The 25,272-nt window shown below is 45.2% G+C and overlaps 1 long non-coding RNA gene across 1 annotated transcript in view; it reads right to left on the bottom strand.

Moving 5' to 3' along the window:
* Window positions 1-14,405: 14,405 nt before the first annotated feature.
* LOC133239460 (uncharacterized) overlaps window positions 14,406-25,272 on the bottom strand; it is a 59,572-nt gene continuing 48,705 nt past the window's right edge. The window contains exon 3 of the long non-coding RNA XR_009733841.1: window positions 14,406-24,548. This is a non-coding gene — a long non-coding RNA (uncharacterized LOC133239460). The remainder of the gene's footprint in view (window positions 24,549-25,272) is intronic.

Genomic DNA, 25,272 nt, shown 5'->3' with positions numbered 1-25,272 from the left:
TGGGATCACTTCCTCTAGCAGTAAAATGTAAGAGAGAAATGCTGAGTTTGGGGTCAGATAGCGTGTCAGTTGCTCAGTCGTGTCTGACTCTTTGCAACCCCGTAGACTATAACCCGCCAGGCTCCTCTGTCCATGGGATTTCCCAGGCAAGAATACTGGAGTGGGTTGCCATTTCCTTCTCCAAGGGATCTTCCCGACCCAAGGATCGAACGCCGGTCTCCTGCACTGCATGCAGATTCTTTACCATCGAGCTCAGACAGGTCAGGGTTTAAATCCAAACGTGGGCAGTTGCTGAACAAGCCCGTTATCTCTCTTAGCTTTATCTAGTTTCATCTTCTTTGATCTTTCACGTGGGTTAAACATTATATCTTTTATGAGATCCTTGGGATAGCTATGGGTGAAGTTATGGATGCCCTCCACATATCACCCTGGTGCATGCACCAATGTCTTTCTCCATGTAATGAAAACGAATGTCCTGGGTAGAAAACATGGCCTTCAGTGGGGTTTCCCCACCCGGCAGACCTGCCTCTCTCTGAGCTAGAATTCATGCCAGTGTTTCCCATCACTCTGTTTGAGTCTGGAGCTCATGCTAATTCATATGAGAACTCAACTTGCCCTGCACATCTTCTTAGCTTGGATAGAAAAAGTACAGTCAATGATTAGGATGAGAACAGACAAGAGAGCCTGAGCTTGAAAAAGTGCTTTAGACTTGGCAGCATTTTGATGTATGGCCTCTCTTGACAGACAAGGACTCTTGTTGGAATGAAAAACACGAAACAGGTGGAAGTAAGTAAATAAAGGGCCCAGCAGGCCCGCCAGTCCAAGAGCATGCATCTGGCTTGAGGTGTCGCTGGGGGCTTGGTCTTTGCTCTGACAGCGTGTGCCAACAGCACTCAGCAGCCTATGGAAGTGCTGATGGGAAGGTGGGTACATTTCATATTGTGATATTTATCATGTATTATGTGATAAATATATATCATAAAATATTATCAAAATTTCATGATATGATAAAATCACAAAATTTCATAGTGATCTGCAGTAATCACCAGGCCCTAAAACTCCAGAGTGAAACCTAGTCATTGGAGCTGTTACATTGTCACAGTTTTGTTATGTATACTTTCCTCTCTATGAAGGATTTGGTATGACTTATCACAAAGACTATATATATACATATACACACATTATAGATAGGTATGTACATAGATACACATATCTATACACACACATATATGTGCAAACATATATATATATATAAACACATGCATACATCCATATACGGTTCACAACAGGGTAAATAAATAAAGAAAGAAAGAAAGAAAGAAATCCTGATGAAAAGAAAATAAAAATGGTAAAAATCAGATTAATCCAAGCACTAAGTCATAAAATCTGGAACAGTTGCCAGTTGCTACAGATGGGATGGGGAAGTTTACACTTGAAAACATTCTTTTATTTTACCCCCAAATACTGTCCTCGGAGCTGCCCAGACACACTTGTTGACATCGATATAACAAATCCGCCATGCAAGTGTCTCACCGCACATCACCGTTTTACATATAATTTATTTCGTGGCATGAAACCCACACTACCTTTAGAGCCATGGCCTTCCTCGTTTTTCACCTGGCAAATTTTTCCCAGATATCAGACATCTCCCAGGTCTGGGGAAGCCATCTGACTCAGTCTATTGTAGAAGAGCAGGCTGAGCTTCTTTGGAAATTTTGGATATAGCCGAAGAGGTTTGCTCCATGAAATACAGTTGTTCAGATGTTCCCAATTCCACTGTGAGCTTACAGCCATGGGTGCCTTCATCCACGAGGTGGACAAGCATCATGCTTCCTCCAGATACCAGAAGGACACTATGCCATCGTCTATGGGGAAGACGACATATCCACAGACAAGCCACATTTTGCTTTCTTTGTAATGTGGGAACAAGATGACTTATTATTCCAACAGACTGTCAAAGAGAAGTTTACTATGAGGGATAACAGGAAACAAATTTGTCCACTTATATCACTTAATAACGAATCCAAATTCAGCAGCTTCATTGTTTATTCAATGGTATGGATGGGAGCTTCAGGGCTCACCCCACCTCTGGCACTTATAGCTATGTGTCATAAACCTTAGCCTCCCTGAGCTGAAAGTTTCTCACTCGTGAAATGGGCTAATACGAATACCCACATAATCAAGTTAGTGTGAGGATTAAATGAGAGAATGGATAAAAAGTGTTGAACCATTCCTAGCACTCAATAAAAGTTAGCTGCTTATATTCACATTATTAATTTCATGATGATGCTAATGATGACAATATTTAAAGTTGTGGTTCTCAAGTAGGGACAACTTTACCTCCGAGGGGAATTTGCAATATCTGGAGACATTTTTGGTTGCCTTGTCCAAGAGGGAGGATGTTACTGGCATCTAGTGGGTAGAGGTCAGGATGCTGCTAAACATCTTCTAATACTCAGGACAGCCCCTAGTACAAAACAATCCCCGCTAAAATGTCCATAATGCCAAGGCTGAGAAACCTTATTTTCAAGTATAAACATGTCTTGTTCACAGTTAAATTCTTGCTTTCTAGGAATTCTATTAACATCAGCTAGAGAAACCACCCTTTAAAAAAGAAAAACAAAAAGGGAGGGAAATGCCTTTGCCAATATGCTAACTGGCTATGTAATTTGATATAGTCTGCTCAAACCTCAGTGTTGTCATCTGTAAAATGGCCAGGTTGTACTAGGTGATCTCTAAGAGTCCTTCTGGCTCTGACCCTCTCTGTGATTCTAATTTTCAACAATCCTCTTTTGTGCACGAAGGAAGAGGGGCTGGGCAGAACCAGGCTACATTCGGGATAAATAACAGCACAATAGAATTCCTTTTGGAAATAAATCATCTTTTCATATAAAATCTTCTGAAGACCATTTCGAGAAGAGTAATAGATCTGCCAGTCCAACACCTGCAGGGTGGGTAATAATTTACTTAGCCCACTGACTTAGGGGCAGGTCCTGTTCTTGATAAATGACCCAATTAAGCATCTGTTAATCACAGCATTATCTCATCAGAAGGTGGAATACCTACTTCTCTCAAGCAGTTTCTCAGTGAGATAACATCACAAATTCCCCCAAGCAGTGAAGGGCATTTAACAGCACAGGGAAGAGTCGTGGAGGGGGGAAAGAGGGGGCAATATTCCTCTCCGGACCTTCGGCCCCCAGTGGTTGCTGGGAATATCCCCTATGCCCCATCCCAGCCCTTCCCCCATCAACCTTCCTATAACCTCGGCTCCTGAACTTTCCTGTTCATCTGAGGCCTTGATAATAAAGCAACATCTGCAAAACCTACAAGAACTTTACTGCAGTTAATTGAGTAATTGAAGCAAGATGCAGGGAGAGGTGATCTATGGGCCTGGGTTGAGGGCTGAGAAGGGAGACAACGGATTTATTGCAAAGGCCGTGGGCGGCCTTGGGTCCAGGCCCTGGTTCACGGGAAGTTTGAGGTCATGTGGGATTAAAATATCTTTAGAAACAAATGGAATAATTTGACTGCCATATCAGGAACGCTGTGCCAGTTTATGCCAGGAGACCAAGTGTGATTTATTCACCATGCACCCAACACATTTTTTTGATATCTGCCTCATTAGTCTAAATTTATAGATTATTGAGCAGATGGATATGACTTGTCTGTGTCTGTCTGTCTGTCTCATCCTGATGGTTACATGAAGCTCAACTTTTGCAGTTCAAGATAAGTAAAGTCGTGCCTTAAAGGCCCTAGCACCCTAGAAACTACTCAGGTGGTAAGCAGGGCCAAAGATATTTACAATCTAGTGGTTGTATTTTCTAAAAAAAAAAGGTTTAATAGAGCCAATATGCAATCGGTGGTAATATCTTCTTGTAATTGAATAAATCCATAAATCTTTACATTTAAGCACAATTCACCACCTTGAAGTCATTGGGTACCATGTAATATATTTTCTAGCCTTGCAGATGCCAGATACACATATTATAGATACATAAAATCACCCCTGTGAGCGCCTGGCATCAGATACCTCTGTGACTAGCCAGAGCACACACCCCAGCACCCGGAGGACTGGCCTTTGCGAAGGTTATTGCTCCTTTTGTAGTTTCTCTGCTGCTTTATTAAATCCCAAATTCCTTGCAAAACTGTACAATTTTAATAACTCAAATCCGCGTGGATCATAAAGCTGTCTAAATAGACCTAGCGCCCTGAGTATCAGACAGATCCGCGGGTGATGATGTCGCTGGACCTGATTAACTGGAACAGGTCACCCGACAAGATTTTATTACAAGTGTCATTTAGATTTCTGACAGCTTTACAAGGCTTAATGGCTTTTTATTAAATACATTGTGTTCAAGGAAGCTGACAGTTGGGGATGCCTTGTAAATACAATGCAATGGAATTTCCTTAGAAGCTGGGTGAGAGAAAGCAGAAGGATGGTAGGACATCCCTCCTGGTCCCCAATTCCAGGGCTCCGGAGGCCCAGAGTTCACCATCTCCTGAGGCTAAAGACAAATGACCCCCCTGGCACCACCCCCGCCGGCTCTCCAAACCCGACAGTTCTGCCCCAGGTTGACCCCAGAGGTTTACACGTGAAGCTCTCCAGAGAATCAAATTCCTCGGTCCACAGGGTGACCCGCTCCAGCCATCCACCCACCCCCAACTCCTCCCCTAAACAAGGCATCTTCCTGGGAATTAGTGAGCATGGCCTTCCTGAAATTAAAGTTCTCTGTGAGCCTTAACTAAATTTTGCTTGTTTCTGCCCAGCAGTTTGTTGGACCCATTTGGAGGCAAGATAGAGGAAGGACAGATGGACTTACCGTGTCCCCTGCCATGGCCTTCTCCAGGTGCTGGGTGCTGTGCTTGGTGCACTCAGTAACTTACCTCATTCAATCACATAGCCACCTTGCTGGGCAGGTGCTTTACTCTCCTTTAACAGGTGAGGAAATGCTGGTCCTAGAGGAGTAAACAAATAAAGGGAGACAAGAAAGTAGCATTGTGCTCAGGGGCATTTACTTCTCACCCGATAATGGGAGGAGGTTCTAGTACCAGTTTTAAGGATGAAGATGCTGAGGCTCATGTGACTTCCCCTACACCCATCAGTTCAGTCCAGTTTTTCTGTTGTGTCCAACTCTTTGCAACCTCATGGACTGCAGCAAGCCAGGCCTCCCTGTCCATCACCAGCTCCTGGAGCTTGCTCAAACTCATGTCCATCAAGTTGGTGATGCCATCTAAACATCTCATCCTCCGTCATCCCCTTCTTCTCCTGCCTTCAATCTTTCCCAGCATCACAGTCTTTTCTGATGAGTCATTTCTTTGCATCAGGTGGCCAAAGTATTGGAGGTTCAGCTTCAATATCAGTCCTTCCAAAGAATATTCAGGACTTATTTCCTTGATGTACTGGTTGGATCTCCTTGTAGTCCAAGGGACTCTCAAGAATCTTCTCCAACACCACAGTTCAAAAACATCAATTCTTTGGTGCTCAGCTTTCCTTATGGTCCAATTCTCACATCCATACATGACTACTGGAAAAACCATAGCCTTGACTAGATAGACCTTTGTTGGCAAAGTATTGTCCCTGCTTTTTAATATGCTGTCTATGTTGGTCATAACTTTAAGGAGCAAGTGTCCTTTAATTTCATGGCTGCAATCACCATCTTCAGTGATTTTGGAGCCCCCCAAAATAAAATCTCTTAGTTTCCACTGTTTCCCCATCTATTTGCCATGAAGATCTGATGGGACCAGATGCCATGATCTTAGTTTTCTGAATATTGAGTTTTAAGCCAACTTTTTCACTCTTCTCTTTCACTTTCATCAAGAGGCTCTTTAGTTTTTCTTCGCTTTCTGCCATAAGGGTGGTATCATCTGCATATCTGAGGTTATTGATATTTCTCCTGGCAATCTTGATTCCAGCTTATGCTTCATCCAGACCAGCATTTCTCATGATGTTCTCTGCATATAAGTTAAATAAGCAGAGTGACAATATACAGCCTTGACATACTCCTTTCCCTATTTGGAACCAGTCTGTTGTTCCATGTCCAGTTCTAACTGTTGCTTCTTGACTTGCAAACAGATTTCTCAAGAGGCAGGTCAGGTGGTCTGGTATTCCCATCTCTTTCAGAATTTTCCACAGTTTGTTGTGATCCACACAAAAGCTTTGGTGTAGTCAATAAACCAGAAGTAGATGTTTTTCTGGAACTCTCTTGCTTTTTGGATGATCCAACGCATGTTGGCAATTTGATCTCTGGTTCCTCTGCCTTTTCTAAATCTAGCTTGAACATCTCGAAGTTCACAGTTCACGTACTGTTGAAGCCTGTCTTCGAGAATTTTGAGCATTACTTTGTTAGCGTGTGAGATGAGTGCAGTTGTGGGGTAGTTTGAACATTCTTTGGCATTGCCTTTCTTTGGGATTGGCATGAAAACTGACTTTTTCCAGTCCTGTGGCCACTGTTGAGTTTTCCAAATTAGCATATGGAGTGCAGCACTTTAACAGCATCATCTTTTAAGATCTGAAGTAGTTCAACTGGAATTCCATCCCCTCTACTAGCTTTGTTTGTAGTGAAGGTTCCTAAGGCCCACTTGACTTTGCATTCCAGGATGTCTAGTTCTAGGTGAGTGATTACACCATTGTGGTTATCTGGGTTGTGAAGATCTTTTTTGTACAGTTCTGTGTATTCTTGCCACCTCTTCTTAATATCTTCTGCTTCTGTTAAGTTGAAACTATTTCTTTCCTTTATTGTGACCATCTTTGCATGAAATGTTCCCTTGGTATCTCTAATTTTCTTGAAGAGATCTCTGGTCTTTCCCATTCTGTTGTTTTCCTCTATTTCTTTGCATTGATCACTGAGGAAGGCTTTCTTATCTCTCCTTGCTCTTCTTTGGAACTCTGCATTCAAATGGGTATATCTTTCCTTTTCTCCTTTGCCTTTTGCTTCTTTTCTTTTCACAGCTATTTGTAAGGCCTCCTCAGACAACCATTTTGCCTTTTTGCATTTCTTTTTCTTAGGGATGGTCTTGATCGCTGCCTCCTGTACTGTCATGAACCTCTGTCCATAGTTCTTCAGGTACTCTGTCTATCAGATCTAATCCCTTAAATTTATTTGTCACGTCCACTATATAATCATAAGGGATTTGATTTAGGTCATACCTGAATGGTCTATTGGTTTTCCCTACTTTCTTCAATTTAAGTCTGATTTGGCAGTTAGGAGTTCATGATCTGAGCCAGTCAGCTCCCAGTCTTGTTTTTGCCAACTGTCAGATACAGCTTCTCCATCTTTGGCTGCAAAGAATATAATCAGTCTGATTTCAGTATTGACCATCTAGTGATGTCCATGTGTAGAGTCTTCTCTCATGTTGTTGGAAGAGGGTGTTTGGTATGACCAGTGCATTGTCTTGCCAAAACTCTATTGGCCTTTGCTCTGCTTCATTTTGTACTCCAAGGCCAAATTTGCCTGTTACTCCAGGTATCTCTTGACTTCCTACTTTTGCATTCCAGTCCCCCATAATGAAAAGGACATCTTTTTTGGGTGTTAGTTTTAGAAGGTCTTGTAGGTCTTCATAGAACCATTCAACTTCAGCTTCTTCAGCATTATTAGTCAGGGCATAGGCTTGGATTACTGTGATATCAAATGGTGCCTCAGAAACAAACAGAGATCATTCTGTCATTCTTGACATTGCATCCAAGTACTGCATTTCAGACTCTTTTGTTGACAATGATGGCTACTCCATTTCTTCTAAGGGATTCTTGCCCACAGTAGTAGATATAACGGTCATCTGAGTTAAATTCACCCATTCCAGTCCATTTTAGTTCTCTGATTCTTAAAATGTCCATGTTCACTATTGCCGTCTCCTGTTTGACCACTTCCTATTTGCCTTGATTCACGGACCTAACATTCTACGTTCCTATGCAATATTGCTCTTTACAGCATTGGACTTTACTTCCTTCACCAGTCACATCCACGGTTGGGTTTTGTTTTTGCTTTGGCTCCGTCTCTTCATTCTTTCTGGAGTTATTTCTCCACTGATCTCCAGTATCATATTGGGCACCTACCGACCTGGGGAGTTCATCTTTCAGTGTCCTATCTTTTTGCCTTTTCATACTGTTCATGGGGTTCTCAAGGCAAGAATACTGAAGTGGTTTGCCATTCCCTTCTCCAGTGGATCATGTTTTGTCAGAACTCTCCACTGTGACCCACCCATCTTGGGTGACCCTACACGGCATGGCTCATAGTTTTCATTGAGTTAGACAAGGCTGTGGTCCATGTGATCAGATTGGTTAGTTTTCTGTGATTGTGGTTTTCACTCCGACTTCCCCTACACCCATCACTCAGCTCAAATGAGGGGCACAGTCACTTGTTACAGTAGAAATAGCCACAATTCATTGGGAATTAAAGTGCTTTAGATACATGTCTCACTGAAAACTTTTAGCATCCCTATACATACTACATTAGTATCATCCTCATCTCACGGGCGTGATCTAAGACCTTAAGAGGCTCAGTCACTCACTCAAGCTCACGTAAGCAGTCAGTGCCATTCAGGATTCAAATCCTAGCGGGGTTCTGCCTTCCCCAGCTCAAAGCTTATCAGGAAAGCCTGTAAATCTTGTACATCAGTTGATTATTTACTGCTTCCACAGCACTTTTGCAGAGTCATCTCATTAGATGTTCACAAGATGGGAAGATAAATCATTATGACCCCTGTTTTACAGACTGGATAGCTGAGGCTTGAAGAGGTGACATGTCCTGCCCAATCCTGTGAGATTTACAAACTGTGAGTCCAGGGCTGACTCCAGTCACTCTCCTCTCCTCCAAATTCAGGGCTTCACCACCTCCTGGTCCACCATGGAGGGGATTCAGTTCAGTTCAGTTCAGTAGCTCAGTCATGTCCGACTCTTTGCAACCCCATGAATCCCAGCAAACCAGGCCTTCCTGTCCATCACCAACTCCCAGAGTTCACTGAAACTCACATCCATCGAGTCGGTGATGCCATCCAGCCATCTCATCCTCTGCTGTCCCCTTCTCCTCCTGCTCCCAATCCCTAGCAGCATCAGAGTCTTTTCCAATGAGTCAACTCTTCACATGAGGTGCCCAAAGTACTGGAGTTTCAGCTTTAGCATCATTCCTTCCAAAGAACACCCAGGACTGATCTCCTTCAGAATGGACTGCTTGAATCTCCTTGCAGTCCAAGGGACTCTCAAGAGTCTTCTCCAACACCACGATTCAAAAGCATCAATTCTTCAGTGCTCAGCTTTCTTCACAGTCCAACTCTCACATCCATACATGATTACTGGAAAAACCATAGCCTTAACTAGATGGACCTTTGTTGGCAAAGTAATGTCTCTGCTTTTGAATATGCTATCTAGGTTGGTCATAACTTTCCTTCCAAGTAGTAAGCGTCTTTTAATTTCATGGCTGAAATCACCATCTGCAATGATTTCGGAGCCCCCCAAAATAAAGTCTGACACTGTTTCCACTGTTTCCCCATCTATTTGCCATGAAGTGATGGGATCAGATGCCATGATCTCTGTTTTCTGAATGTTGAGCTTTAAGCCAACTTGTTCACTCTCCTCTTTCACTTCCATCAAGAGGCTTTTTAGTTCCTCTTCACTTTTTGCTGATGCTAAACGGACACAAGCAGGACTCTCAGGGTACTTTCTGAGCACAAAAGATCAGCAGCCAGTGGCAGGTGAGCGTCAGTTTGTTAACTGACCTCAATTAACAAACACAATCTATCTTCATTATTTGTAGATTCTGCATTCACCTCCTGGCTAAAATTTATTTGTCACACCCAGATCAGTATTTGCAGGTGCTTTTGTGGTCATGTGCAGACCTGCGCAGAATGGTGAAAATTTTGAGTCACTAGACTCATGTTCATAAATGTACTTTTTGCGATACATTTAGTGCCATGTTTATCATGTTTTTGTGCTTTTTGTTGGTGGTGAGTTCCCTGGTTAAAAAGGTCCCCAAGCATGTTACCGTCTGTTACCCCCAAGCTCAAGAAGACTGTGATGTGCCTAATGGAGTGTTAGATAAGCTTCAGTCAAGCATGAGTTATAGTGTTGGTGGCTGCGAGTTCAATGTTGGTGAGTCAACTACATATACCAACTATATACACCCACTTTTTTGTATATGTGTCTTCCCAGGTGGCCCAGTGGTAAAGAATCCACCTGCCAATGCAGAAGATACAGTTTCAAACCCTGGGTTGGGAAGATCCCCTGGGGGAGGAAATCACAACTGACTCCAATATTCTTGCAGGCATAATCCCATGGACAGAGGAGCCTGGTGGGTTACAGTCCGTGGGGTTGTGAAGAGTCGGACGCAACTGAACAGCTGAGCATGCGTGCACATGTGTGTATATATATTAGTATATACAGAAACTAAACAGAAGCACACATTAAACAAGAGTATGTATTGATCAGTTGGCAAAAATGTTATAAGAAGTGGATCATGGAACCCTAACCCTGTATTTCCCTGAGGAGCAATGTTTCCTTACTTGCTATTTCATTGTCTGCAGCAACCTTGCCTGTGAGTGTGTGCTAAGTCAGTTCAGTTGTGTCTGACTCTGTGCGAACCCATGGACTGTAACCTGTCAGGGTCCTCTGTCCATGGGATTCTCCAGCAAAGAATCGTGAAGTGGGCTGCCATGTCCTTCTCCAGAGGATCTTCCCAACCCAGGGACTGAACCCACATCTCTTAAGTCTTCTGCATTGGTCGATGGGTTCTTTACCACTAGCACCACCTGGGAAGCCCCTGAAGCTACCTTAGGACATAAACTGCCATGAATAATAAGAATAGGCTGTACTTCTGAAGTTTCTTCTTTGCACACAGGCCTCTGCTTGTTGCTCTTGGAGGGCAGAAGGAAAAACGCAGTTCTTTCCTCCCAGTCTTCTTCATCACCACAAGCAGAGAAGCCTGAAGTCTGGAACTGTCTGAACCAGCCTGAGATCAAGACAGAAACCTTGTGTGTGTGAGCTGCAGAAAGAAACTCAAGGGTAGTGCTGTCGGTAGAAGAAGGGCAAGAGTCCTACGGAATGTCATTAATAGCAGCCACATCTACCGAAAAAGTATAAAGAAATAGACAAACTTCATTTTAATAATACATTTTATTTAACCCAATATATGTAAAATATTATCATTTCAACATATGATGGATACAAAATATTAATGAAATGATTTGCATTCTCTGATTTGCACTACCTTTCAATTCAGAGTGTGTTTGACACTAAAGTTTCTTGATACTCACAATACATCTCAGGACAAGCCACATTCAAAGTGCTCAGTAGCCACATGGAACAGATGACTGTTGCTTGGACATGATTCTAAACGGCAAGATATGTCATCCCCAGTTGCACTCAAGAAAAAGGATCTGCCCACAGTAGGTATTCAGCAAACCCCTTTCACGAAGCTTGAATTTGGGAGAAGTGGTTGTGGATACAGTTTTATAGAGGGTGGTCTTGGGCGAATTACTTGACCTGTCCAAGCCTGGGTATCTATAAAGAGGGTGAAGACAACACCCCCGCCTTCTCTGAAGGAGGATAAAATGAGACCACGTTGTACAGCGGGACCCTGGCAAACACTGGCTGCCACTGCTACTGGATTCTGTTGTTGTTGATGCAAACCCAGTGGTCTATGTCCAGTGGGTGGCTGTGATGGCTGCAGATCCACATGGTGCTCTGGGCAACACCCCAAGTCCTCCATATCTAACAGTGCACAAGAAAGTGGGAGCACATGTTTGCCATTTCAGACCAAAGCAGCCAAACCGGAAACTCAGCAATATTCCAGGAGCCACCTCCAGGAGAATCAGGGGTTAGTCAGGAAATTACTCCCATTTAACGTGCTCTGGGTCTCCAGGGACCCTGCTGTGTCCCCCAGCTTGGCAGTCATGTCACTGGGATGCGTTTCATCATTTCTGAAGCCAAGTTTTGCTTAGAGTTGGCAAGAAGAGCCAAGTTGGCAAATGGATCTTCTTCCATTCCCCCAGTGCCAAAGCCTGCGGGCATGGAGCAGGGCTACCCGGGTCTCTCCTGGTCATTTGTTCACCGTATCTGAGCCTGGGGGCTTGGAAGTGCAGTGTCACGTGACAGCTAGATTTCTCAAACCCCAACTGTGTGTGGATTCCATTTAAAGGAAAAAAAAAAATAATTAGGAGATTCTGGAGAATTCCTCTTCAACCCCAATCTGAGATACAGCAAAATGAATGGCTTATTCTACAACAATGTAGATTATCAGTTTAACAGAGAAGATATGTTTGGATGTCTTGTTAAGGATCTATTTTTTATATTATTGAAATAAAATGTTTTAAAATTTTTTGTAGGACTTAGGGCTTTTCCAAGACTATGTGTATAAACAATTTGAAAGTCACCAGATTAGGGAGAATAGCAGTGTGGGGTCACTTGTGAAAGGCCAGGGCAGCCTGAAGGGATGGCCCACGACACCCTGTCCCATCCATCATGTCACCTCTCAGCCTCAGGGAACGGACACCTGGCCTGGGCCCCTGTGCCCACCCCCTGCCTTTAGGTGGCAACTTGGAGCTAATTCCCACGACACTAAGCCTGTCTCCCTTGCTTGGCAAGCCAGCACCTGTCCTCTTCTCATCTGGGGGCAGGTAGAGTTTTTGTGTTTTATTTTTCTCCCAGCATAACTCACTTTGGGGTAAAAATCTCAGTGGTGTTGGGTTAAATTTCAAACTCGGATATGTTGAAAATATCCCTTAACTTGAAGTTGGAAAGTAGTCACCGCTTTTATGAAGAACAGATCTATCTAAAATGATGGCACTCTGCTTGTTGTTGTTGGACTGGAACACATTTTTGCACTTCCAGACTGTCTCCTCTGCATGAGGCCGCACCCCCCAGACACCCTTCAGAATGAGCCAGAAGCAAGTGAGCACCAACTCTGCTGCCAAGATTTTGGACATTATGTTGAAGCCTCCCACGTTGATGTTCAGCTGAGGAAAACGTGGGTGGTATCAGCCATGAGGGGGTAACCAGGAGGGGTCAGTGAAAGAAATAAGGTGTCTATCCGAGGGCCCAGCACAGAATAGCGGTTAAGCCCTCCCACTTTGGCTTCCCAGGTGGTACTGGTGGTAAAGAACCGGCCTGCCTATACTGGAGACATAAGAGCTGCTGCTGCTGCTGCTGCTGCTAAGTCGCTTCAGTCGTGTCCGACTCTGTGCGACCCATAGACGGCAGCCCACCAGGCTCCCCCGTCCCTGGGATTCTCCAGGCAAGAACACTGGAGTGGGTTGCCATTTCCTTCTCCAATGCATGAAAGTGAAAAGTGAAAGTGAAGTCGCTCAGTGGTATCCGACCCTCAGCGACCCCATGGACAGCAGCCTACCAGGCTCCTCTGTCCATGGGATTTTCCAGGCAAGCGTACTGGAGTGGGGTGCCATTGACATAAGAGATGTGGGTTCAATTCCTGGGTTGGGAAGATCCCCTGGAGGAGGGCATGGCAACCCACTCCAGTATGCTTGCCTGGAGAATCCCATGAACAGAGGAGCCTGGTGGGCTACAGTCCATGGGGTTGCAGAGTTGGACACGACTGAGCAATTTGGCATGCATGCACACCTGCCTCCTATTTCACCACTAGAACTCACTGTGAAATCAGAAGGGGGCTCTCTCTCCTAGCCACCCCAGGAAAAAGCAGTCTGTTTGCATAAGGCATCATCCAGAGGAGGCTGTCAACTGTTCAGAGATGGTATCAGACTGCTCTGACTTGTGGCAGCTGAGTGATAAGCAGTATTCTCCCCCATTTCTCCCAGCTTCTCTGGGGTCAACATTCACCACCAGCTCTAGCCGGCAGTATGCTGTCACCCACGTGCTGTTCCCACGGCCACAGAAATCACTGCAGAGCTGACAGTGGAAGCAGAGATGCAATGCCCTCATCCCCAGCCTCGATGGGCTCCTCCCGTTCACCAGGCCACCGACTGCGGGAGAAGCGGTTAGAGGGAGGGCCGGGTGCGGCAAACCTCTCCTATCCTCTGCCTGCTTGATCTACAGGAAGTGCTGCATTCAGTGCCTTGAAAAAGAGAGATAAGTGGCTTCATCTAAGTGAGCAGCACAGTCAGAGTGAAGGGGAGGATGTGCGGGAATCAGCTGGCAGACAGTGCCTTGCCATTCCACAGCCTGGTAAAGGCAGCTGCTGGAGAAGACTGGATCACATGCCCCCACCCCCAGCCCTTAATGCCTGTCGTGCTCTGACGTTTCCCCCACTCTTCCAATTATCAACTGTGAAAACTTACACTGACGATTTACTTTTTCTGAGCCTTAATTTTCTCATCAGTGAAAGTGGAGATAATGATGCCCATTTCTCAGGGATGGGGGGAATTCAATGAACTAAGACATGAAAACACGGAACACAGCCATCAGGTAGTAAAGTGAAAGAAAGTGAAAGTCGCTCAGTCATGTCTGACTCTCTGCGACCCCATGGACCCAGGGAATTCTCCAGGCCAGAATACTGGAGTAGGTAAACTTTCCCTTTTCCAGGGGATCTTCCAGACCCAGGGATTGACCCCAGGTCTCCTGCATTGCAGGCAGATTCTTTACCAGCTGAGCCATAAGGGAAGCCCAAGAATACTGGAGTGGGTAGCTTCTCCCCTCTCCAGCAGATCTTCCTGACCCAGGAATCAACCTGGGGTCTCCTGCATTGCAGGCAGATTCTTTACCACCTGAGCTATCAGGGAAGTGTTCAATTAATTAAAAAATAATTATGATTGATAGATGATGGCCACATTTAACACCATTTTTTGAAACAAAGGACTGAGTCCCTTTGGGTATAGTGAGTATTTCTGCCAACCTCACCACACTCTATGAGGGAAAAAAATTAGCCTCCAACCCTCAGGTCAAGTCTCCCTGATGCTTGACGCAAGCTCCATGCCACCCAGGGCCACCTGCCACGGCTACCTGGCTGTGTACTAAATAAACCTGCACGGCTGTCCATGGCTGCCCATGGCTGCCCTGGTCCTGCTCTTGCCCAATGTGTATCTAGAGTCCACGGGAAGTTATTTCCTCAATTTTCAGTCCTCAGAGTTATCCAACAGCCTAATTAAATCTTCCTCGACTTGAAAAGAGAGCACCCCTCCTCCCACCAATCTCCGAGTCCTTTCTTCCCTGTGTCCGTCTATACCTCCCTGAGGGTCTCCACCTCTGAGTAGGAGCTCAGTAGATTCAGGCTCAGACAGATACCAGGAGGCCCCCACCTTGAGTGGTCCTGTCATCTCCGAGAGCCTGATCTCCAAGGAGGATCTCGCCTCCAATCGCTTGTACCACATCTGCCCAAGTTAGGCTGTGTGTGTGTGTGTGTGTGTGTGTGTGTGCGCACGCACGCGCACGCACGCACACGTGTGCTCATTACTTAGCTGCTCAGTAGTGTCCAGCTCTTGGCACTGTAGCCAGCCAGCCTCCTCTGTCCATGGGATTTCCCAGGCAAGAGTACTAGACCAGGTTGTCATTTCCTTCTCCAGGGGATATTCCTGACCCAGGGATTGAACTGGTGTTTCCTGTGTCTCTTGCACTGCAGACAGATATATTTCAGCTGCTGAGCCATCTTGGGGAAGTCTCAACTAAGGATTTGTGAAACCCCAAATGCCCCCTGGGCAGCCTCCTTCTTAACGGCAGACTCCTCTCTGGCCTCCCCACTCCCACTCCTGCTCCTCTGCACCCCTCTTGCCACACTTGATCCTCTAGAACAGTGATCCCCAACATTTTTGGCACCAGGGACCAGTTTCATAGAAGACAATTTTCCACAGACCCCAGGGAGGGTGAGGAGTGGTTTCAGGACGATTCAAGTGCATTATATTTATTGTGCACTTTATTTCTATGTTTATTATATCAGATCCACTTCAGATCATAGGGCATTAGATCCTGGAGGAGGGGGACCCCTGCTCTAGACTATGAATCTACTCCAGTTACCCATCCCTTCTTCAAAACAATCAGTGACTGAAATTCCAACTCCTTCCCAAGATGTAGAAGACTTTTCTGAAACTGCCTTTGCTCTTCTGCCCAGCTAACTCCTATCCCAGCCTCATGTCGCAGCTTCGGTGTCACCTCCTCTAGGAAGCCTTCCCTGATGCACCTCTCAAAGCTCCCACAGCTGCCTGTTCTTTTCCACCAAAGCCTGTATTGAACCCTATGTACTGACACCCTGTCTCTTCGGCTGTCTGAAATAAGTCAGTTCTCTCTGCTTCCCAGTGCCTACTGCAGAACTGAAAACTGTGCAGAATTAATGAGTTGATTGATTTGTGACGACTGCTTCTGGAGACTCTACCCAAGGCTCTCTCGGCACTGGGACTAGCAGTTCAGAGCTCCTCTAAGACACTGGGAGATGTTAGAACTCGCTGGCCTGTGGCCCAGCAGAGGTCTGTGGTTTTACTGCTAATAGAAATTGGCCTGGCAGATCAAAGACAACAGCCCCTACAGTTCAGGTCACCAGCAGCCAGCTATTGAAATATCAGTGGAATCGGTAATTCAAAATTAAGTGGGTTAATGATTGACGGTCCGTTTGCAAAACCTGGCCCACCAACACTCCTTCCAAACAGGGCCTTTCCTTTTCTGCCTTGGCTGGGAGCTTCCCAAACAGGAGTTCATTCAGCTCTTGCCATGCCCTGCCCCCACTCCACCCAGATTTTAAAAGGCCCTTGTTCTCAAAACTCTACACCATTCCTGTGAGATGTCTTAGAAAGCCTTAGCACCTGAGATCCCCTTTCAGAATTAAAAACTCACAAATTTGAACCAAGAGGGCAAAGTCCGGTGCAACTTCGCACCTGTAACACATGAGTCACTTGATTAAGAAAATCAAGTTCAAAATTAAAATCAAGTTCACAATTTTTTTCCTGTGGGGAAAGTTGGTGGTCAGGGGGAGCATGTGGAGGGGGAGAAATACTTTCAGTTGCATCAGCTTTCAAACCTTAATCACAGTCTCAATATTCTGGGTTGTCCACATTTGGGCAAATAACTTTTCCCCTGTTGGTGCTCTTTTGGGCTGATCACAGGGAGATCCACACAGGCGAACAACCCGGAGGAATTCAAAGCCACCCGTACCCCAGGGCAGGCAGAGCTGGCTCCCTCATCTTTGTTGAGATGCCAGGGAGCAGACTGGGGGTCTAAGAAGAAGCAGAGGTCCCACTGTGTCAGATAAGGGAGACCCCACCCAGAGCAACCCCGCATGCAGAGCCTTCAGTGGGCACAGACTTACAAGCGCTCTGATGATAAATCGAGAATCTGCGGGAGAAAAATGTCCTTCGTGAAGGCTGCTAATCTTGCTGGGCCAGAGCACAGAGCCCAAGTCCAGAGAAGGCACAAGCTGCCTGGCCCAGTCCAGCCCCTCCTCCTGACTGCGCAGTTGAATGATTCCAAGAAGGCTGACCTGGGCTAAGGATGCCCTCGGTTACAGAGACAAAAGGACAAGCACAGCCCAGGGATCCCACCTTGGCTCCTCTGTTTTCTTCTATAAAACAGGGACAGTCTCCGCTTTCCTTTAGGTAAGGTGAGGATCCAATGAAATTGTTTGCCTGAAACAGGTGGCCGTGTGCCCAGCACTGCACCCTCTCCCAGCTGTCCTGAAAGCAAGGGGCATTCGTTCTCAATGACTGTGACTCACACCATCACCCCAGGTCACTCTAGAAATGCTTTTCCTGCCTTGCTGGAAAACAGACAGAAGAGCTGGAAAGAGGAGGAAGGTGGCTGCTTTGTCATCAGGTCTCAGGCAGAGGACACAGGAAGACAGGTTGAGATGGTTCCCTTCCCAGAGTGCTGCCTACTTGCCAGGCTCCTGCCTGGGGTTGGGTGGAGTGGACATGGGGGTGCTAGGGGCCGAGGAAGGCCAGAGAATCATCACCGCCCCCCATCCTTTTATCCAACTTTCCTTCATTTGTTATTAGAGAGAGATCTTGGGCTGCATATTAATAAAACAATGGAATTTTTATTTCTTTTTCTCATAAATTACATAATTCAAACCTTAAAACACCTTTAATGAACAGTGACTGGGCATGTGACACTTAATAAAACTGGGCTCAGGTCAGTTTCTGCTTGACAGGCTACCAGCCGAGAATGTGACTTACCAGTAAATGATTAAGAGGCGGGGATCTTTCCTGGGCTCTACTATTAAACACTTCAAAGGTTTCCAAAGTCAGATAAAATGAAAAGCAAATGTGTTTCACTGCCTCTCAAATGCCTCAAATGTTTTAGCAGGTGCAAGCAATGAAACCTTCCATGGTGACAGCATTTTAGGGTCTGCAAAGTGCACCCGGCTGAATTCTGGGAATTCTGGGCTGGCTTCATAAAAATTCATGATTTCCAAGGAGGAGAGAGGTTTGTCTTCAGAGTCCATCTACATATGTGGCCCAGAAGGAAAATGTCTCAGGGTCCAGTGGGTTGTGGGTCAACTTAACCCTTTCTGTTCCAGGAGAGACACATGCATAGAGCACAGAGGATCCTGGGAGGGGCAGCCTTGTGCTAGCAAAACAGGAGGACACCTCTTTGGGTTGGAGAAGGCAATGGCACCCCACTCCAGTACTCTTGCCTGGAAAATCCCATGGACGGAGGAGCCTGGTAGGCTGCAGTCCATGGGATCGCTAGGAGTCAGACACGACTGAGCGACTTCACTTTCACTTTTCACTTTCATGCATTGGAGAAGGAAATGGCAACCTGCCCCAGTGTTCTTGCCTGGAGAATCCCAGGGACAGGGGAGCCTGGTGGGGTCGCACGGAGTCGGACATGACTGATGTGACTTAGCAGCAGCAGACTCTCCAAAGGTACATTAATGGTCAACTCAAATCCAAGTCCTCTTTTTCTAAGTATATTATTCTCTGATCTACGGATGCCCCAAAGATGACGAGTCAGCCAACTTAGTACATAGAGATGGCATTTTTGTTGTTTAGTGACTCAGTCATGTCTGACTCTTTGCAATCCCATGGGCTGTAGCCCACCAGGCTTCTCTGTCCATTGGATTTCCCAGGTGAGAATACTGGAGTGGGTTGCCATTTCCTTCTCCACAGATAGCATGATTCTGTGCAATTAACTTAACCTCTCTGCACCCCAGTTTCCTCATCTCTGAGATGGGGATAACTGTAGCACCCACCTCACAGGGATTTTGTGAGGATGAAATGGGTTAACATCTTAGAAGCTCGTAGATCACATAGCAGAATTCAATACATGTTCACCATCCTTATTGTCCCGTTAGGAAAAATGAATGTGAAAAGTTAGCCATTGACAGCCTGGCCATTTGAGTTTTTCATTTAGAATTTGCTGTAACTTCGCTTTATAAGTCATGGTAATCTCTCACATAGACATATAATATTTTATAGTTTACAAAGGACGTTCTGAGACGTTACCTCATTCCAACTTCCCAACGGTTAAAGCTGGCAAGGCAGGGATGATCATCCAAGGACCAGCAGTGGGTTTCTACCTCTGCTGTGGCTCCCTTGCATAGAATTGGTCCCATCTTTGGACTGCCACACCCTGAGAGCACCCATCTGTGAAATGGGTACAGAGGGGCTCCCTGTGAATCACAGCACACACCATCCTCAGGAGCTGGCACCTCCACCATCTGCTCAGTTATCAAGACCACTGAACCTACTCTGCATTTGTTTTTATTCATGAAGGAATTCAAATGCTTTTACATATTATCTCAGTAATCTTGCAAGCACTTGTTTATGAGCCCTCAGCTTTTATTCTTCCCTCTTATAATGAGGAGGGCAATGAAATGGCATTCCAAGAGTCAATGGAGGAGAACCCTTTAGTTCTCTCCTCAGGGAATAGCTGAACAAGTGATTGTTATCAGAGAACATTCTCCAGAGTTCCCAGCCATGCAGGATTACTCACTTCCCCCTCATCAACACCCACTACTCGGTGCACATCTCTGAAAGATTTTATACACGTGTCACATAGACCCTTCCCCACATGGCAGGTACGCCGCACGAACACGGTCATACGCATCTCACTAACCAGCCACCCAAACCCCGCCGGCTCTGCTGCTACCCCAGTCAGCACAGTTAGAGATCCCTTCAACAAAATCACAGTGAGTGTTGGACTCAGATGTCTCTCATCTCCTCCCCTTCAAAAACCATGTTGGACCCCACTTAGTCTCTACTCTCTGCTCTTGACACACACCAGCCTTAACCCTATGCATTTACACCTTTCTAACCATCCTATTTAAGGACATAATTTTAAGATGTGTGTGCAGAGGTAATTACCAGGGTGTTCTTCAAGCCTTAGTATAATATTGAAAACGCAAAACATCTTAAGTGCCTAGCATTAATAAAATTTAGAGCATTCATCCTAGTTTGGCTGAAGAACAAGGCAGGTGTTATTTACATGAGGTTGATAGCGATGTGAAAGAGGTTCATTGTGTACGTGAACAGAAATCCATGGGTTGCTCTAAGTTACAAATAAGCGTACTGTAATGCTCTGTGTCTAGGCTGATCCCCTGTTTACTAGAAAAGCAAACTTTATTTTTTTTTCATCTTTATTAAAAGATATAAAGGCCTATTTTTAAAAGCCCATGAGGGGACACATGAGTTGGTTAATAATGTTTACTGCTCAGTCACATGATTTCAATTTTTTATAATTTTTCTTTAATTTTATTCTCGGTACTGTAATTTCAGATTTCACATTTTGTTCGAATTTTTTTCTTTGGTCCATTCATGTTTTCCGATTTCTCTATAAGAAGTGATTTCTTCTGTTATATTTTTAAAAGTTATTTTTAATTTTAAAAAAAAAAGGTACTTAGAGGTTCACAGCTGATCATAGCTTTAGAATTCATCTAGTCTAATGACTTTAGTTTCCAGGTGGGTAAACTGAGGCCCAGAGAAGTGAAGTGCCTCCAAAAAGGTCATCAAAGCTGTTTGGTGGCACAGCCAGGTTCCCTGATTATTCCCGTTCTTTCCAGGAAGTCCTGAGATGTCTCTGGGATTTTTATAAATATGGAGAAACTGTTTTCATAAAGTCACCTGCATGAAACCCCCTTCCCTCCCAGCAAAGTTCAGCATCTCTTGATTGGCTCAAAATCAAAGGTGCCCTTTACTGCTTCTCCACCCCTTGCCCCCAGGTCGCAATACCAATGGCATATATCACAGCGTAGGTGCCAGGACACCAGGTAAATGTTACGCCAGGTTTCAGCACATTATTCTTGTCCAAGTCTCCATTGTGTATGCAGGACGAGTGTGAGACACAGCTCCACCCTCGGCTTGCCCCACCCCTTGGCTCATCCCAGTCTGGCTACATGGTTAATAAACAACAAGGCCAAACGAACGGGTGGAGATTGTATCAACCAGCTTCAAACAAAGATTTCTTTTTCTAAACCACCTTAAGCCTTTGTGGTTTTTCCTTCTCATCCATCATGATTCATTCTTGTGTGGAGACTAACATGGATGGTTGCTTATTCCGCTCAATTGCAGTCATTTTTTTTTTTTCATCAAGGAAAAGAAATGCTAAATTGAATCCCCTAGGGAGGCCACAGCTGTAGGTAAGGGAAGGAGAGACAGGCTGGGTCATACTGATCCTCTGCCAAGGCCTCTGAAATCAAGTTCAAGTTGGAGCCTTACTAGGGCTGATGCCTGTACCTTCCCAAACCCTGCGCTTACTCATGGGGATCCCCAACCACCCAGCTCTCCGCACCAGATCCACTGGGCTCTTTGCAGATGGAGAGAATTGTCCAAGATCACAAGGCTAGTGAGAGGCCCCTGCCCCTACTTTGCTATTTTTCCTCCTACACCAGCCTCTGGGAGAATGTGAGAGTGGCCTGAGAGCCCTGTCGCTCCATCTATAAGAGGCAGAAGGAACACTCTGAGCTATTTAGGAATGAGGTTGGAAAAGTGAGACCATGAAAAATGTCCCAGCCACAGAAGCTCCTAGCTAAGGGCTTATATAAAAATGAATCGTTTGTTTTCCTCCTTTAGTATTTTTTTCTTTTAAACCTTAAATCCTACTGAAGTCTCAGGACTTTCATTCCTGGGAACCTATTCCATAGAAGGAAAAGCAGTTGCCTAAAAGATATGGATTGCATGTAAACACGTAAGGATGTTCAGCACAACATCGTTCACAGTAGCCAAGAATAAAAACTAAACATTAAATGAATTTCCATCAATGGAAGAATGGCCGAATAAATCAGATGTGAGTGAATGAGAGCTTCACTATGAGACTGGGGGGTGGGGTGGATTTCCATAGCATAGTGGTGAATGAGAAAAGCGAGAGGCAGCAGTGCCCTCCGTAGGTGCATCATCTTGTACGCGTCTATATTTACCTATGTATCATTCTATCAGCACTGGAAAGGGTGTGTGTGTGTGTGTGTGTGCGTGTGTGTGTGTGTGCTCAGTCATGTCCAACTCTTTGTGACCCCCTGGACTGTAGCCCATCAGGCTCCTCTGTCCATGGAATAAGATTGGAATGGGTTACCATTTCCTACTCCAGAGGATCTTCTTGACCCAGTCTTCTGCATTGGCAGATGGATTTTTTACCACTGTGCCACCTGGAAAAAGGGTGTAGACGGACAGAAAACAGATTACTAGCCTGAGTTGGAGGTGGGGCTGGGGGAATAAGACGGGGAAAGCAAGTGTTTCAAAAGTCTGCTCTCAAAATCAGCATTTTAATAAAATCTTAAATATACAAATTATTTGTGTGTGGGTGCTTATGACCTTGAAAAACTAAAGATTGAGATGGATTCATATTCACTGACTTGTAGAGCCATTAAGTATTCAAAGCAAACTAGGTTGAGAGAAATTTATACAGTAGGATTCCATCTCCATAAGAACAACAAATAAAGCCCCTATTACTTTGCCACCAAGGTCTGTATAGTCAAAGATATGGTTTTTCCAGTAGTCATGTATGGATGTGAGAGTTGGACCATAAAGAAAGCTGAGCACCAAAGAATTGCTGCTTTCAAACTGTGGAGTTGGAGGAGATTCTTGAGATCCCTTGGACTGCAAGGAGATCAAACCAGTCAGTCCTAAAGGACATCAACCTGAATATTCATTGGAAGGACTGATGCTGAAGCTGAAGCTCCAATGTTTTGATCACCTGATGTGAAAAGCCGACTCAGTGGAGAAGACCCTGATGCTGGGAGAGACAGAAGGCAAGAGGAGAAGGGGGCAACAGAGGATGAGATGGTTGGATGGCATAACCGACTCAACGGACACAAGTCTGAGCAAGCTCCAGGAGATGGTGAAGGACAGGGAAGTCTGGCGTGCTGCAGTCCATGGGGTTGCAAGAGTCGGACACAACTGAGTGACTGAACAAGAACAATAAAAGGGTATGTGCAGCTTCCCTGGTGGCTCAGACAGTAAAGAATCTGCTAGCAAAGCAGGAGACTTGGTTTGATCCCTGGGTCATGGAAGACCATGGAGAATGAAATAGCTACCCATTCCAGTATCCTTGCCTGAAGAATTCCATGGACAGAGGAGGCTGGTGGGCTACAGTCTGCGGGGTTGCAAAGAGTCAGACAGGACTGAGAGACTAACGCATTCACTTTCTTTCAGGGTATGTGTATGTGAGAAGGAGGAGGAGAGACCGCAGAGGATAGACCGCAGACCCAGCATCACTGGACACTCAGGAGACGGCTGGGATGGAGACACCTTTTCTTTCTGTACTTTATTCTTGTCTCACAAAATGCTTTTAAAAACTTAATTTTTGCATTCTAAAAAGTTATTAAATTGATGGTGCTTTCAGTGTTCCAATGTGCTTATTCTTTGGTGACTTTAAGTGAAATATTAAGCGATTCTTTGTTACCCAAACAGGTGGTATTCTGCAGGGATGGCTGTTGCTGAGTGTGGGGAAGACCCAGGCCAGGCAACTGGGACCCCCCTCCCTGGCTGCCTGGTTGAAGGACTGTGGTGCCTCCTGTCAGAGGCGTGGGGAGGCCTGGATGTGGTGCTGTTGGAAATGCCTTCCTCATGCAAACGAGGGGTCCTCTGATGGGTAGACACGGTCTGGCGTGGCCCCTCCACCATGCTGGCCACCTGGGAACCAGGCTTTGAGGCTGTGGAAAGCCCAGCCTGGGGGGCCATTCTGAGGAGGCAGAATTGGGAGTCCTGAGGGAGGGGCTTGTCCCCTCTTGTGGGGTTTTGGTCTCTGCCCAATCTCCCAGGTTGTGGTAATTGTGTTGCTTCCTGAGCAGGTGAGAAAACAGGCAAAGGGCTGATGTTAATTTAATTTCTGATGAGTTTTCACATGAAAGAAAAAGCCTGAGGTCGAATTCTCCAGACTCAACTCTAACAGATGTGGGGAAGGAGGAAGGCCGAGGTCTGGCATCAGAGGAGAAGGGGCACGGCCTTCCCAAGTCTGCTGAGGAGGTGGGCCATGGTCATAAGGTCAGAGGGCAGGCTGAGCACTGTGCCCATGCCCAGGAACCCACGCAGCAGCCCCTCCAGCGGGCCCCACCCGGCACGCTCTGCCCCCTTCCCTGTGGCGTTTTCTCCGGGGCACTTCCCACCTCCGACACCCTCTTTGTTTACCTGTTTATGGTCAGGTGCCCTTTTCCAAACTGGAAGCGTCCTGAGGCCATGGGCTCCATCTGTTTCGCTCCCTCCTGGACAGTGCACGTGGAACTCGCCCGTGGTTACTAAATAAAAAAACCCATGAACAGTGACAAAGAGAAGACCAGAAATGCAGTGAAAACCTAAAAATGTAGCTCTTCAACAATGGGAACATGGAAGTAAATAAAATGTAGTATATCTACTTGAAGGAATATTATACAGTCACCAAAAAGGGCTCACATCATGAAGTGTACCCCAAACTGCTCACAGTCATTATCCTTGGGGGCAGTTTTACAGGAGGGACTGTGTCTTCCCTTTTTACTACCAGGTAATTCTGAAATAAATTTTACATTACTTTGTATTTCATTTGTAAACAAAGCAATAAAAATACATTATTTAATGTAGGGAAAAGTTTGAAGGTTTTTGTAATGACATGGGAAAATAATTTTGAAGCAAGGTTAAGCTAAAATAATTCAAAGTACAAACACTTAGATGGGATAATTCTATAGATTTACATGTCTAGCAAAGAAAGAAGAAATTTTAGCAGGGTTTGCCTCAATTTGTTTCTGCTGCTTGGTACTTGTCTGTTTTCAAAATTACTTACAATAAGCATATAGTCAGGGGAAAAAAGATTTATTTAAAAATACAAGTTTAACATAGCTATATTTCACTATGAGAAATGTGATTATGTAGACATATAAGATGGGAAACAAGAAAATTTTAATTTTTAAAAAACTGTCAGATCAGGGCTTCCCTGGTGGCTCAGTGGTAAAGAATTCACCTGCCAAGGCAGGAGACACGGGTTTGATC

This window comes from Bos javanicus, chromosome 26 (genome assembly GCF_032452875.1).
Source record: "Bos javanicus breed banteng chromosome 26, ARS-OSU_banteng_1.0, whole genome shotgun sequence".
NCBI lineage: Eukaryota > Metazoa > Chordata > Mammalia > Artiodactyla > Bovidae > Bos > Bos javanicus.
Note: the sequence above shows the minus strand (reverse complement) of the source record. Positions and strands in the feature narration are given on the sequence as shown.